This window comes from Mirounga leonina, unplaced genomic scaffold (assembly GCF_011800145.1).
Source record: "Mirounga leonina isolate KUSES-001 unplaced genomic scaffold, KU_Mleo_1.0 Mir_170, whole genome shotgun sequence".
NCBI lineage: Eukaryota > Metazoa > Chordata > Mammalia > Carnivora > Phocidae > Mirounga > Mirounga leonina.
This window is the reverse complement of record NW_023270433.1, coordinates 9,601,996-9,616,587: the sequence shown is the minus strand read 5'-3', so window position 1 is coordinate 9,616,587 and position 14,592 is coordinate 9,601,996. Positions and strand designations below refer to the sequence as shown.

Sequence of the window (14,592 nt, the reverse complement as noted above, 5' to 3'; positions counted from 1 at the left end):
TACTCAAGGTAACAAAGACAATCCATACAGTTCTCCTTTCTCTGAAGAGTATCAGACTCACGTGGCAAGATCTGATTCCAAACACCAAGGATACTTAACAGAGTAAAAGCAAATTACTTGAGTTATCCTGATGCGGATAACTGGCCCTCTCAACTACTTCTGGACTTTCCTCACACCCCCAGAACGTCCAGTCTGTACTCCCAGATTCCATCTTAGAGCCAACACACACTTCATTCTCTTTCTTTGGGGGAAGTAAAAAGCCAATTTGCTGAAAAGGGGTGGGAAACTATACCATCATAAAGACAACTTAAAACTTAAAAATCAATTAAAAACACTTTAAGATACCCTGCTCCAAAGATGCATTGTGAAACTGCTAATCTGCTAGCATTCACAGACATGAACCTAACAGTTCACAAGGCAGTAGGGTTCTAAATTGTGCAGCTTAAATTTGGAGTTTTAATTATATGATTGATGCTTAAATTAATTAATTGCAAAGTGTATGCTAATTGTTTAATTGGTTGTTTGATCTATATAGATCATTTTTTGAATTAAATGAGTTGATTTACAAAGTTTATTGATTGGATGTGACAATGAATTATTTCACTGACTACCTGATTTGCAATTTTCCCAATTAATTCACAAATCTTTAGCTGCAACTCTGCTTATTGAGAGAGAGCCTACTTCAGGTGATCTATACTCAGTCTGTCATGACTAAGAGATATTTATTATATAAAACAGGTAATAAGGACAGATTAAAATTAATGGGAACTATAAATTTGCTAAATGGATGGTTAACAAGAAAGTAATCTGGCTATGTTTGTCACTATAAATTTCATGTATTTGCAACGCTGTTAAGAAATTTAAAATTCATCTCTGAATGATATGGGAAACTTACGGATCTTTGCAGAGGTTGCTAACTTAAACACCAAACACTTACAGCAGCAGAAGAAAGTCCTTTAGATAAAGAAAATGTCATGGTATGGCAGCTAAGAGCTTTGCGTCCAGAAAGACCTGAGTTAAAACCTAAGCTCCAGTACTCATGCACCATGCGATTTCAGAAAATAAACTTCACCTCCTTGAGTTTGAGTTTCCACTTCTATAAAAAGGGTACAATCATCTAACTCAGAGGTAGTTATGAAGATTAGAGAAGAAGATATATGCAGAGCCTACCATGTAACAGAGGTAAAAAAATAAATGGTATGGTAACTATAATTAAGTCAGATGGAAAATAACTTCTACAGTTACCTCAATCCTTAAAGATGCGTTGTGGATGCATATTACAGCAACAAAACAACAATGAAGCTAAGTGACATATTCTGGAGTTAACATATCGGCAGTGTTCCAGCCTTGGGGCCACTGAGCCTCCAGGGTTTTACGAACAGGGCAGACACTGATGAAGCAAGCAACGGACAGCACAGATTATTTACTGCCGTGTAAATCATCCTGAGGAATGTCTGTGATTCCCCAGCACCACAGAGGTTTCAAGGGCAAATAATAAGCCTATTGATCAAAGCAGAAAGCCAAACATTGGTATCAGAAGAATTCTGCTTTGATTGTCATGGGATGCCCCCATATCCCCTTCAAAACAAACTCAACAACTGTCACAGGCTAAGATCCAAGGGCCAAAAGATTCGCTGCCAAGTGCTACTATTCTCCTCAGTTTTTAAAAACAAAGTGTGAAATTATTCACTCAAAAAACATTTGCAAAGCACTACCCTGTGCTGTAGCCTGCTCTGAGCACTGGAAACACAGCAAAGAAAAGAATGAATGATTCCCCCTATATTATACAAGATTAATGGAAGTCTTTTCTGGGTCATGAGTAAAATTTAGCAGCAAACAGTACTCCAACCCTTTTGACCCCTTAATAGAACATCTGAGGGGAAAATGACTAAAATTCCATATTCAATGCATGGACATATTGGTTCCTTTGTGCCTTTATAAAGGAATCATTAATAAAAAAAGCTACTATGGTATTTTGACTTCTTTTTTTTTAAACAATACATCTTTTTTTAAAGATTTTATTTATTTATTTGACACAGAGAGAGAGCACGAGCAGGAACACAAGCAGGGGGAGTGGGAGAGGGAGAAGCAGGCTTCCCTCGGAGCAGGGAGCCCGATGCGGGGCTCGATCCCAGGGCTCTGGGATCATGACCTGAGCCGAAGGCAGACGCTTAACGACTGAGCCACCCAGGTGCCCTATGGTATTTTGACTTCTAAAACCTCTTCAGGACTCCAAATTAGTACTAGTACAATAGCCATTAGTATCATTAGCTACATTGAGTGCTATGTGCCAGACACCGTGCAAAATAGTGTGGATGGATATATATAAGCTCAATGAGTCTTCACACCAACTCTGTGAGTTATTTGTTATTATTTCTGTTTTACAAATTAGAAAAGTGAGGCTCAATGAAGTTAAGTGGTTTGCTCAAGATTAAATAGCATGTAAGTGACACACCTGAGATTCAAACCCAGGCAGTTAAGAGCCCTCACCCTTGACCCCCACCTATCCCTCTGCCAATTCCATGGTGTGTCTAGACTTGCCAAGGCCCTTGGGAACCCTTGCTCCTAAGGAAATGCCACATACTTTGAAAAGAAGGAGGAAACCATGACATACTACCTACAAAAAATTAGAAGCTTAGAAAGATTTATTTCAACCTCCTCACCTTTACAGATGGGGAAGAGATGCCTAGAAATGAGGAATAAGATGCCCACGACGACCCAGTTAAAACAGTGGCAAAGCTCGTTCTAGAGAACTCAGGTCTCCTTACTTCCATTCTGTTACTCTTTGATCAAACCAGAAACTGGTGGCATTTTGAAATAGGGAGAGAAAAAGGAGGAAGCTGTGGTCCATGACTCAAGAATACCCCAAATACAGACATCTGGAACTTATAAAACAATGAAAACAGGGGTGCTTCCTCCTTGTGACCTGGTTTGGTAGAATAAAGAGCGGTTTTGCAGTCAGATCTGGTTTTAAAGCTAATTTGACCACTAACCAGCTGTGTGACTAAATCTCTCTGAGCTCCTCCATTTTCTTATCTGTAAAAAGCTTTCCTTGATTTCTCTAGGAGAATCATTTGGATCTCTAGGAGAGAGACTCCAAGTGATTCTCCTCTGTGGTCTTTCAGGACTTGATTAATATTTCCACGTATACTTATCACATGTTTTTCTTATTTATGGTTCTATGTTCTCCTAAAAAGCAAGGATTCTTCTATTGTCTCTGCATCCTCACTGAAGAGTAAAATGGCTGGCATTTAGAAGGTACTTAACAAATATTTGTTGAATGAATGAATATATGAATGTGTAGACTGAATCACTCTACCCATGAAAAAAACATAAAGGGTATTATTAATGATATGTGTGCTAACGAGAAGAGGAGAAGTAATAAGCTTTTCTTTTTCTTTTTCTTGCTTGTCACACTGATATCTGTTAACCAAATGGGGCTTTCTAGGCAATGCACATGTGTCAGAGATTGTAATTCAAGACAAAAGGAGAAAAAGGTCCAGGAAGAGGGGAGGATGAAAGAGGCATTTTTATGGTTCATCAAGATATGAGTACTGGCATCTCACTTATTTTTCTTTCTTTCTTTAAGGGGGGGAGGGGTGGGAGGGGAGAGAGAAAGAGAATCTTAAGCAGAATCCATGCCTAGTGCAGACCCCAACATGGGGCTTGATCTTAACAACCCTGAGATCATGACCTGAGCTGAAATCAAGAGTTGGATGCTTAACTGACTGAACCACCCAGGCACCACACACCTCATTTTTTACGGAGAAAAAAAACACTGAGAAATTATTACAACTATGCAAAAATGTTTAATTATATGCATATAAAACAACTAGAAGGAAAGGTACCAAAAAGTTTACAAAGGTTGTGTTTACATTTAAGCAATGAGCACTTTTTTCCTGTACCTTCCAGATGTCCCATAATGACTAGGTATAACTTTCATTTTCCTTTATAAAATATTTAACTTATTTTTTGATAAGGGTAAAGCAGGCTTATTAGAAACACGGAACAATTTAGAAATACAGAACAGTACAAGGAAGGTTGGGAAATCTCTCACCCCACTGTAGAATCACCTGTCCTAGAGACTCTCTGCATTGCCTGCCTCATCCACATCCCCTGATTCCTAAGTGGTCATTTTTGTCTATCAAGTCTTGGAATTATGGAGAAAATAACCATACATATCTACTGTATAAGGGTCTTATAAGGATTAAATGATTTAATTGCACAGTACCTGGCATGAAAAAGGATTCTCATTTTGTCAAAATTTCTTCTACCACTTCTATGCTTCTCATTACACAGAAGCAGAATTAACTAACAGAAGCATGGTGGATAGCATGAAATAGAGAACACTAAAAGTTCTGTTTGTGAGTCACTATCAGAGAGACTGAGGAATGATAAAAGACTAATAAATGACTGCCAGTTCATTCTCTATATTTAAGAGTTTGGTTTTTTTTGTCTTTTTTATTCTTTGTTCATTTGTTTTGTTTCTTAAATTCCATGTATGAGTGAGATCTTAAGGTATTTGTCTTTCTTTGACTTACTTCACTTAGTTATATCCTCTAGATCCATCCATGTTGTTGCAACTGGTGAGATTTCATTCCTTTTTATGGCTGAATAATTTTTCATTGTTTGTGTACAGAGATATAGTTGTATATACAGTGTAAACACACACACACACACATCACATCACATCTTCTTTATCCATTTATCTATTGAAGGATACTTGGGTTGCTTCTGTATCTTGGTTATTGTAAATAATGTTGCAATAAAAACACAGGGGTACATACATCTTTTTGAATTCGTGTTTTCATTTTCTTTGAGTTAATATAACATTGTATATTAATTATGCTGGAATTAAAAATTAAAAAAAAAAAAAAAAAATAAAACTGGGGGGGGGGGGGGGGGGGGGGGGGGGAAGACTAATGGAAATAAGTACAGCATAATAGGATCCACAGAAAGAGGTTTAATTCAGGGGCGCCTGGGTGGCTCAGTCATTAAGCGTCTCCCTTCAACTCAGGTCATGATCCCGGCGTCCTGGGATTGAGCCCCGCATCGGGGTCCCTGCTCCATGGGAAGCCTGCTTCTCCCTCTCCCACTCCCCCTGCTTGTGTTCCCTCTCTCGCTGTCTCTCTCTTTGTCAAATAAATAAATAAAACCTTAAAAAAAAAAGAAGAAGAAAGAGGTTTAATTTTAGAAGTGGGTTGGCATGGAAAAAGAAGTCCCTTCCAGGGACAATTATGTTTGTGAGAAGATTGGAAGTTAGAACAATGAATGCGGGCAAAATGGACCTGTTGCCAAAAAGAGATCCTTCTGGAGGACAGAGAGATGGAGATGACACACATACACACTCTGTCACTCTGTCATTAAACATACTCATTAGAGCAACTCTGGAGATTTTATTTTATTTTATTTTAAGATTTTATTTATTTGTCAGAGAGAGAGAGAGAGAGCAAGCACAAGAAGGGAGCAGAGGGAGAAGCAGTCTTTGGTACCTCTCCTCTCCCACACTTCTCATATCTAATTGATCCCTAAGTCCTATGAATTTTACCCCTTAAATACTTCCAGAATCTGTCCTCTTCTCTTAATCTCCACTGTGGCCCCTGCCCACCTTAATCTCATCCCACTCTATCTTCTCTTCCCTACTTTGTGTTCCAGCCATACTGGTCTTCATTAGTTCCCTGACCACTACATGCCTCCTCCTGCCACAGCGTCACTGTCGTGCGGTTCCATCTGCCAGGAATCTCCCCCTGCCAAATACTCTGGTATCATTTTCTCAGGGAATTTCTCCCTCACTCGCAAGGCTAGGCTCTCATAAATGGCATTCCTTTCCTTTACATTACTTAGCTCCGTTTTTATGCAAACATTATTTGGCTTAATTATTTGGTTTAATTATTTGAATTATTTGCCCATTTCTCTCACGAGATTGTGGAATTCACGGAAGAAAGACCATGTTTGGCTCCACTCACCATTGTATACCCAGCAAAATGCGTGGTATATAACAAACACTCAATAAATATTTATTGAATGCACGAATGAATACAAATGATAAGTGAAATGAGCCAGTTACAAAGTGCTCTTACACTTGATAATTTCTTCTTCCCCAGCAAACTGTAAATTTTTTGAGTGCAGTGATCACATTTCTCTTGTTCTCCGTTTCATCCTCAATACCTAAGGCCTGGAACTCCATAAATTTTTGCTGAATGAAGGAATAACAAAGAACTGAAGCCTTCACGATTAAGCTGGGTATCAAGAGAAGAGTGTGAAGGGCATTTCCGACTGAGGAAACAGCAAAGGCAGACATGGTATCAGCGTCAAGAAGCTGCCGGTTAAAGAGTGAGATGTGTTAAAGAGCGGACGCATGGGAGCACAGCTGCGGGTCAGAGTGGGAAGGGCCTCTCAGGCCGTATTATCTAGGCAAGTGGTTCCTAATGATGACCCTAAGGAAAATAAATTAGAAGCAGCCACCTAGAAATGGGAGGAGAGCAGACAGAGGTGATCGTGTAGACAGCGAGAATGGGGAAGTATAAAGAATTCAGATTGCAAAGTTGTCAGAAAACATAATATAAGGTAAAATATTCTTAAATATTTACAAAAGCCCACAAGTGGACCAGTGTATCGTAAGCACAGTACCATTCTTTGAATCATTAAGAAAGGGCTAAATTATACTTCTGTTGCTGAACTACTTACTACCAGTCCTGGTTGTAATGGTAGCTGGCTGTAGTTACGGTATTTAATGGCAACAGAAATAAACACTTACTGAGCAGGTGTCATGTATTTTTTTCATTTTATTTTCATAACTACCCTGTTACCCTCATTTTACACAGGAGATAACTAGAGTATTTGGTATTGAAGTAATTCATCCAAGATCACACCAATGGTAAGTGTTAATACCAGAATTCAAACCCAGACTATGGCTTTGGACCCCACACTCTTAACCACTATGCTATACTCTAAGAAGGCAGGGGAAAATATTAACACATTTTAGAAAGCTTCTACGAAAAATTATTAAAATATGGGGCACCTGGGTGGCTCAGTCAGTTAAGCGTCTGACTTTGACTCAGATCATGATCTCGGGGTCCTCGGATCGAGCCCCACGTTGGGCTCCCAGCTCAGCAGGGAGTCTGCTTCTCCCTCTCCCTCTCCCCCCACCCCCCCATTGTGCTTTCTCTCAAATAAATAAAATCTTTTTTAAAAAAGAGAAAAATTATTAGAACAAAGAAAGTGCAACAATGAATGAGATGAACCTTGAATGATCTCCAAAAACCAAGTTTCCCAAGGGCTCTAAGAAGCTGTGGGTTATGTCAGAATGAAGCAAATCCACAGTGAACTCCACTGCACAGCTACAGCATGTCTTGGTATACTCTACGGCTGAACTTTCCAACATGTAGCTATCAAGCACCTGAAATGTGGCTAGTCTAAATTGGTATGTGCTATATATAGCAAATAAACACTGAATTTTTAAAACTTATGACAAAAAAAGAACATTAAAAGTTTCACTAATTTTATCAATTACATGTTGAGATAGTATTATTTTAGACACAATGGGTTAAATCAAATATAACCCATGAAAATTATAAAAATTATTTAAATTATAATATTAGGGAAATAAATTTCACCCATCTTCTGGGAACTTTTAAAGATTTTATTTATTTATTTGAGAGAGAGAGTGAGAGAGAGAAAGAGCACAAGAGGGGGGAGCGGGAGGGGGAGAAGCAGACTCCCTGCTGAGCAGGGAGCCTGACGCGGGACTCAATCCCGGGACTCCAGGATCATGACCTGAGCCGAAGGCAGTCGCTTAACCAACTGAGCCACCCAGGCACCCATCTTCTGGGAACTCTTAAAAATGTTGTTATCAGAGGGCGCCTGGGTGGCTCAGTCGTTGGGCGTCTGCCTGTGGCTCAGGTCATGATCCCGGGGTCCTGGGATCGAGGCCCGCATCGGGCTCCCTGCTCCACGGGAAGCCTGCTTCTCCCTCTACCACTCCCCCGGCTTGTGTTCCCTCTCTCGCTCTCTCTCTCTCTGTCAAATAAATAAATTTAAAAAATTAAAAAAAAATGTTGTTATCAGAAAATTTCAAATTGTAGGGGCAACTGGGTGGCTCAGTTAAGTGTCTGACTTCAGCTGAGGTCATGATCTCAGGGTCCTGGGATCGAGCCCCAAGTCAGGTTCCCTGCTCAGCAGGGACATACAGCTTTCTAGACTACAGCAAAACTCTTCAGGCTTTTAGTAGCTCACTCGTCAGTAGCCTAATAACAATAGTAAGAGGCCAGTGAAATACGTTGAATGTTTTAGGGACAACTGAAAAGAAGAAGGCAAAGAATAGCCATTTTAGTGTACAACAGAGTCATACATTATGACTAAAGTCTACACAAAAACTTGGACTAGTCGAAATTACCCTTGAAAAATCCCTTAAGTTATCTATGCAGTAGAGTAAATGTGATTGCCTGTAAAGAGCAGTGTATACCTCCCACCTCAAGTTCTTGACAGGATAAAACCTCACTGAATTCTATTTTTCTTCCTTTCACAAATGGGTGTTACTCAAAAGATATTGTTTCACTCTTGAATATGATGAAATATAAATTAAAAAGGAATGTTTAAAATTTTTTATATGTCAAAAATAGATCCACACAAATATTGTCAACTGATATTTGACAAAGGAGCAAAGGCTTCGGGAGCAAAGCAGCAAAAAGAATGGAGAAAGGATAATCTTTTCAAGTGGGTATTCACATGTTAAAAAAAAAAATTAAATCTAGACATAGACCTTACACCTTTAACAAAAATTAACTCAAAATGGATCACAGACCTAACTGTGAAGCATAAAAAAATATATAAAACTTCTAGAAGATAACATACAATAAAATTTAGGTAACCTTGGGTTTGGTGATGATTTTTTAGTACAACACCAAAATACAATCTATGAAAGAAAAAATTGGTAAGTTGGAGTTGATGCTGTTAAGAAAATGAAAAGATAAGCCATAGATGGGGAGAAAATCTTTACAAAACATATCTGGTAGGTATACAAAGAACTCTTAAAAATCAGTAAGAAAAAACCTGATTAAAAAATTGGCCAAAGACCTGAACAGACAGCTCACCAAAGAATACAGATAGGTGACAAATAAGCATATAAAAAGATGCTCAGTATCACTTCATTAAAACAAAAATGAGGGGCGCCTGGGTGGCTCAACTGGTTAAGCGGCTGCCTTCGGCTCAGGTCATGTTCCCAGGGTCCTGGGATTGAGCCCCGCATCAGGCTCCCTTCTCCTCAGGGAGCCTGCTTCTCCCTCTCCCTCTGCCTGCCGCTCCCCCTGCTTGTGCTCTCTCTCTCCCTGTCAAATAAATAAATAAAATCTTCAAAAAAAAAATGAGATACCACTGCACACCTATTAAAATAGCTAAAATCCAGGGCGCCTGGGTGGCTCAGTCCTTAAGCGTCTGCCTTTGGCTCAGGTCATGATCCCGGGGTCCTGGGATCGAGCCCCGCATCGGGCTCCCTGCTCAGCGGGAAGCCTGCTTCTCCCTCTCCCACTCCCCCTGCTTGTGTTCCCTCTCTTGCTGTCTCTCTCTGTCAAATAAATAAATAAAATCTTTAAAAAAAAAAATAGCTAAAATCCAAAACACAAACCAAATGCTGGAAAGGATTTACATCAAAAGGAACTCTCATGCATTGATGATGGAAATGCCAAATGGTATAACTATCGTGGAAGACATTTTGGCAGTTTCTTAGAAAGCTAAACAAAGGCTTATCATACAATCCAGCAAACTGCACTCCTAGTTACTTGCAAAATGAATTGAAAACTTATGTCTACATGAAAACCTGCCATAAATGTTTATACCTAATAAATAATAATTTATAACTAATAATTGCCAAAAATTGGAAGCAACCAAGCTGTCCTTCAATAGGTGAATGGAAAAATAACTGTGGTACATTCATGCCATGGAATATTATTCAGCTACATAAATGAACTATCAAGCCACAAAAAGACATGAAGGAAGCTTAAATATATGTTGCTAAGTGAAAGATGACAGTCTGAAAAGGCTACATATATTCAACTAGCTGACATTCTAGAAAATGCAAAACTATGGAGACAGTAAAAAGATAAGTGGTTGCTAAAGGTGAGGCGGGAGGGATGAAAGAGTGGGGCACAGGGCATTTTTAGGCTGGTGGAACAATTCTCTATGAAGCAATCACTAGAACTGTACAATACAGGGGCGCCTGGCTGGCTCAGTCGGAAGAGCATGTGACTCTTGATCTCAGGGTCGTGAGTTTGAGCTCCACACTGGGGATTACTAAAAGAATAAATAAACATAAGAAAAAAAGAACTGTACAATACAGTGTACCCTAATGTAAACTATTGATTTTAGTTAATAATAATGTATCAGTATTGGTTCATCAATTGTAACAAATGTACCACACTAACACAAGGTGTTAATAATAGAGGAAAACAAGTGTCAGGAAGGAGATGTGTGGCAACTCTGAACTTTCTGTGCAGTTTTTCTGTAAACCTAAAACTACCTTAAAAATAAAGCCTATTAAAAAAATGTTTTAAAAATCTTATAGGTAACTGACTTCAGAATTTTAAATAAATCAAAACAGAAAAAGGCAACAAAAAACCATAAAACACAAAACTTAAAACAAGTTGGCTGACTAACATGAAACTAACACATCAATGGTGAAGATAAATGTTAGTAAGATAAACTTCCCTATAAAAAGACAGTGATTTAGAGGTGCCTGGCTGGCTGAGTCAGTGAAGCATGAGACTCTTGATCTTGGGGTTGTGAGTTCAAGCCCCACGTTGGGTGTAGACGTAGACATTACTTAAAAATAAGATCTTAAAAAAAAAAAGAGAGTGGTTTAGACAGGGTCCAAAAAAAAAAAAAAAACCTCACAAAACTGTTAAACATATTTAAAACAAAAAGGCAAAGGTAATAGGCTGAACACAAAGACAGATCAGACAAATGCAAAGAACAGGGGGCAAAAAAGCTCATATTACTGAAATAAAGCAAAGAAAAAGGCAGGACACTACATAAAAAAAACAGGACTGTTTTATATTGAAAAAAGTACAATTCACAGTAAGATATGAAATGCATGAACATTTTTGTGTGCTGATTTATGTAAAGTGGAAACTGTTGAAATCTCAGGAGAAACTGACAGAAACAAACAAGAAAATGGAAACATTAATCCATTTCTCTTAATCATCCATAGACCAAATAGTCAAAAATATAAGAATAGTACTTAAAGATATTGCTTTAACAAGAATATACTTAATTCTATAACTTATAAATATTTTTCCAGAATCCACAAAATATTTATAAAAATTCATTGTGTAGTAAGCCCCCAAAATATAAGTGAATCTCTAAGCAGAAATTTTATAGGCCACATTTTCTGATGAAAATTCAATGAACATGAATCTACATAACAAAACCTAAATTAAAAAATTCAACTACCTAGAGATTGAAATGATTTCAGTTTGTTTCTTGCAAATGTTTTTCCTAAAATCGCTTTATCAAAATAAGCAGGTAATTAGCTTAAGTACCACATTCCATCTTGCTCAAGAGTAACAGGTATAAAAGCAAAGGAAGCCAAAAATTCTAGCCAAATTCTCCATTCCTTCTCTGGGCCAAAGCCTACTACCACTGACGGTTTTCAAGGCGCAGAGACAGGAGAACAATATTCCTAAATAAATGGTTTTCTTAACAACCATACTGAAACTATGCATCTAGCAATTTGGCCCCCTGTGAATGAAGAGCTCTTCACAGGGCTAACCCACTGGAAAAGACCAAATAAGGATCTATTCCAACACTTAAGTACAAATAAGCTAGGAAGAAAATACCTTGCACTGTACTGCCTGACAGGAAGAGATCCCAGGTATTTATTTTAGAGACTGTCTCATACCAAACAAAACTGAGAAATCACTGTCACATAAGAATTATAAAAAATTTCAAAGGACCAATGGTTTATTCAGATTCAATGTAATTTTGTAATTCAAAATACACTTAAAAGCAACTACTAAAAAATGTGAATGTGCTAGATATCTCAGGAATATAAATCTTAATAAGATGTACTCAATTTCAGAAGCTTACAAACTACTACAAGAGACAATCTCTGTTTTGGGGGTTCAGAATTGCTAATTAAGTGATTTGAATCCTCCTTGTCCTTACTACTTTTTCATCTGCTTTATCTTTCAGTTTTTGATAGGATTGCATCAAAATTTCCCATTATGACTATGGATCAGTCAATGCTGCTTTTCAATTCCCTTAAAATATTTTGGGACTATAATTATTATCTTGGTGGGCTGTCCCTTTTTTCATTATGTAGTATACCAAAATATGCTACTGATGTGCTTTTGCCTTAAATTCTACTGTTTTGACTCTTTGCAACAGGCCCATCTCCCCACCTCACGCCCACCCTCCATCTCCCTTGGCCAAGTGAAGCTGAAGACTATGGACCATGGGAAAGGAGAAGGTAGAATGGCTGCCTGACAGCTTCTGGAATGGAAAGGAAATAAAGATCTTTTGTAAAGGAAAAGTTTTTAATTTTGATGAAGTCCAACTGATCCTTTTATTTTCTATTATGGATCCTGCTTTCAGTGTCATGTATAAGAACTCCTCATCTAGCTCTTGGTTCCAAAGATTTTCCACTCGGGTTTTCTCCTAAAAATTTAAAGTTTTACATTTCAGTCTCAATTCATTTTTGAATCAATTTTATACAAGATAGATGACGTTTAGGTTGATTTTTTTAGTTTAAGCATGTCCTGTTGCTCCAGCAGCATTTTTTGAAAAGGCTATCCCTTCCTCCATTTCATTTGTATGTGCTTTTAATATGAAGACTTGTTCATATCTGCCTCCAATCTGGGAAATACTCTGGCATCATTATATCTTCAAATCCTGCTTCTCCGCAATTCCCTCCCTTCTCTGCCTCACTAGTGAGAGGCTCTCCATCTTTCCTCCATGTCTCTTAACTCACTCATCTTTCATTCTCTGTACCTTGTTATCTCTCCGTGTTACATCCCAGGTTGAAATCACTGGTACTATTGTTCAACTCAGTCCCTCTTTAACTGTGCCCAGTCTATAGTCAATCCCATATGCTTTCTTGTTACTTTAACAAATATATTTTATACTTCCAGTACTTTTAATTGGTTCTCTTCTAAATCTACCCCTTAATTCTCATCTGCTTGGTTTTCTTTCACTATTTCTTTTTTATTTTATTTTATTTTATTTATTTATTTGAGAGAGAGAATGAGATAGAGAGAGAGAGAGCATGAGACAGGGGAGGGTCAGAGGGAGAAGCAGACTCCCTACTGAGCAGGGAGCCCGATGTGGGACTTGATCCTGCGACTCCAGGATCATGACCTGAGCCGAACGCAGTCGCTTAACCAACTGAGCCACCCAGGCGCCCTCTTTCACTATTTCTTAGAAATTTACCATGGATGTTATTCCTTCATCTCTTTGATGATTTTAAACATATTTATTTGAAGTTAATTTTCAGATTGTTTTACTGTATTTTGTTGGGAGTGAATTCATCTCCTGATTGTCTTTCTTAGTACTCATTATACTTGTTTGTTTGGGAATTTTAATTTGCTAGCTCTTCTTGAATAGGAACAGTTTCTCTCTTTCTCTCCCTCCCTCCCTTCCTCTCCCACCCCTCCCTGTTCTTACAGTTATTGCACCATCCTCCATCCCTGTCTGAGCAGAGGCCTTCACTCTAGAACCAGGTCTTATCCTGGCAGCTCAAGGTTCCTATCCCTTGGAAACACTAGGGATATCATAAAGCCAGTCATATCATGGCCAGGTCCCAGTTGCACTCCTATCTCTATTCCCCCACCTCCCCAGAAACACAACTTTGAACAAGCCACAGACCGAGTTCAGTTTCTTTTCATAAGGAGGACAGTCCCACCCCAGTTCGTAGGTTCCAGTAGTGAGACTTCTGCTTCCTTTGGTCTCCATACCCTCAAGCGTGTTGCCCATTCTTTTTTGACATCATGGCATACTTTGAAAATAACAGTATGTGGGGATGCCTGGGTGGCTCATTCAGTTAGGCGTTTGCCTTCGGCTCAGGTCATGATCCCAGGGTCCTGGGATCAAGTCCCACATTGGGCTCCCTGCTCCGCGGGGAGCCTGCTTCTCTGCCTGCTGCTTCACCTGCTTGTGCTCTCCCTCTTTCTCTCTGACAAATAAATAAAATCTTAAAAAAAAGAAAAGAACAGTATGTGTACCACATGTGGGTACACTTCCCCACCCAGAAACGACAGCTGGGGGTTCTGACCACCCCAGGCCCTGCCTAGCTACCCTGAAGCCTGATAATAATCAATATTTCCACACCCCAATAAACTTATTCACAACATGTTCTCTGGGAAATACCACCCTAAAAGAGTTGACTCCCTGCACACGCTGCCTGTTTCCATACTTGATTCTGTTTTTAGTCTACAAGGATGTTTATCTTGTTATTAAGGTACAAGTATGTCAATAACATATTTCATTTATCACTGCTATATATTTGGAACACAATGCGGAATTTAAAGCCTGAATTTGAAGGACCATCCTAACACAAGTCCATGCTGTGCCCTCTGTTTTAGAACACCCTCCTCTCAACCT

General features: G+C 38.8%; 1 protein-coding gene across 6 annotated transcripts in view; it reads right to left on the bottom strand.

Annotated features, from left to right (window-relative positions):
* Positions 1 to 14,592, bottom strand: part of MAPKAP1 (MAPK associated protein 1) — a 243,818-nt gene that overhangs the window by 110,902 nt on the left and 118,324 nt on the right. The window lies entirely within an intron of this gene.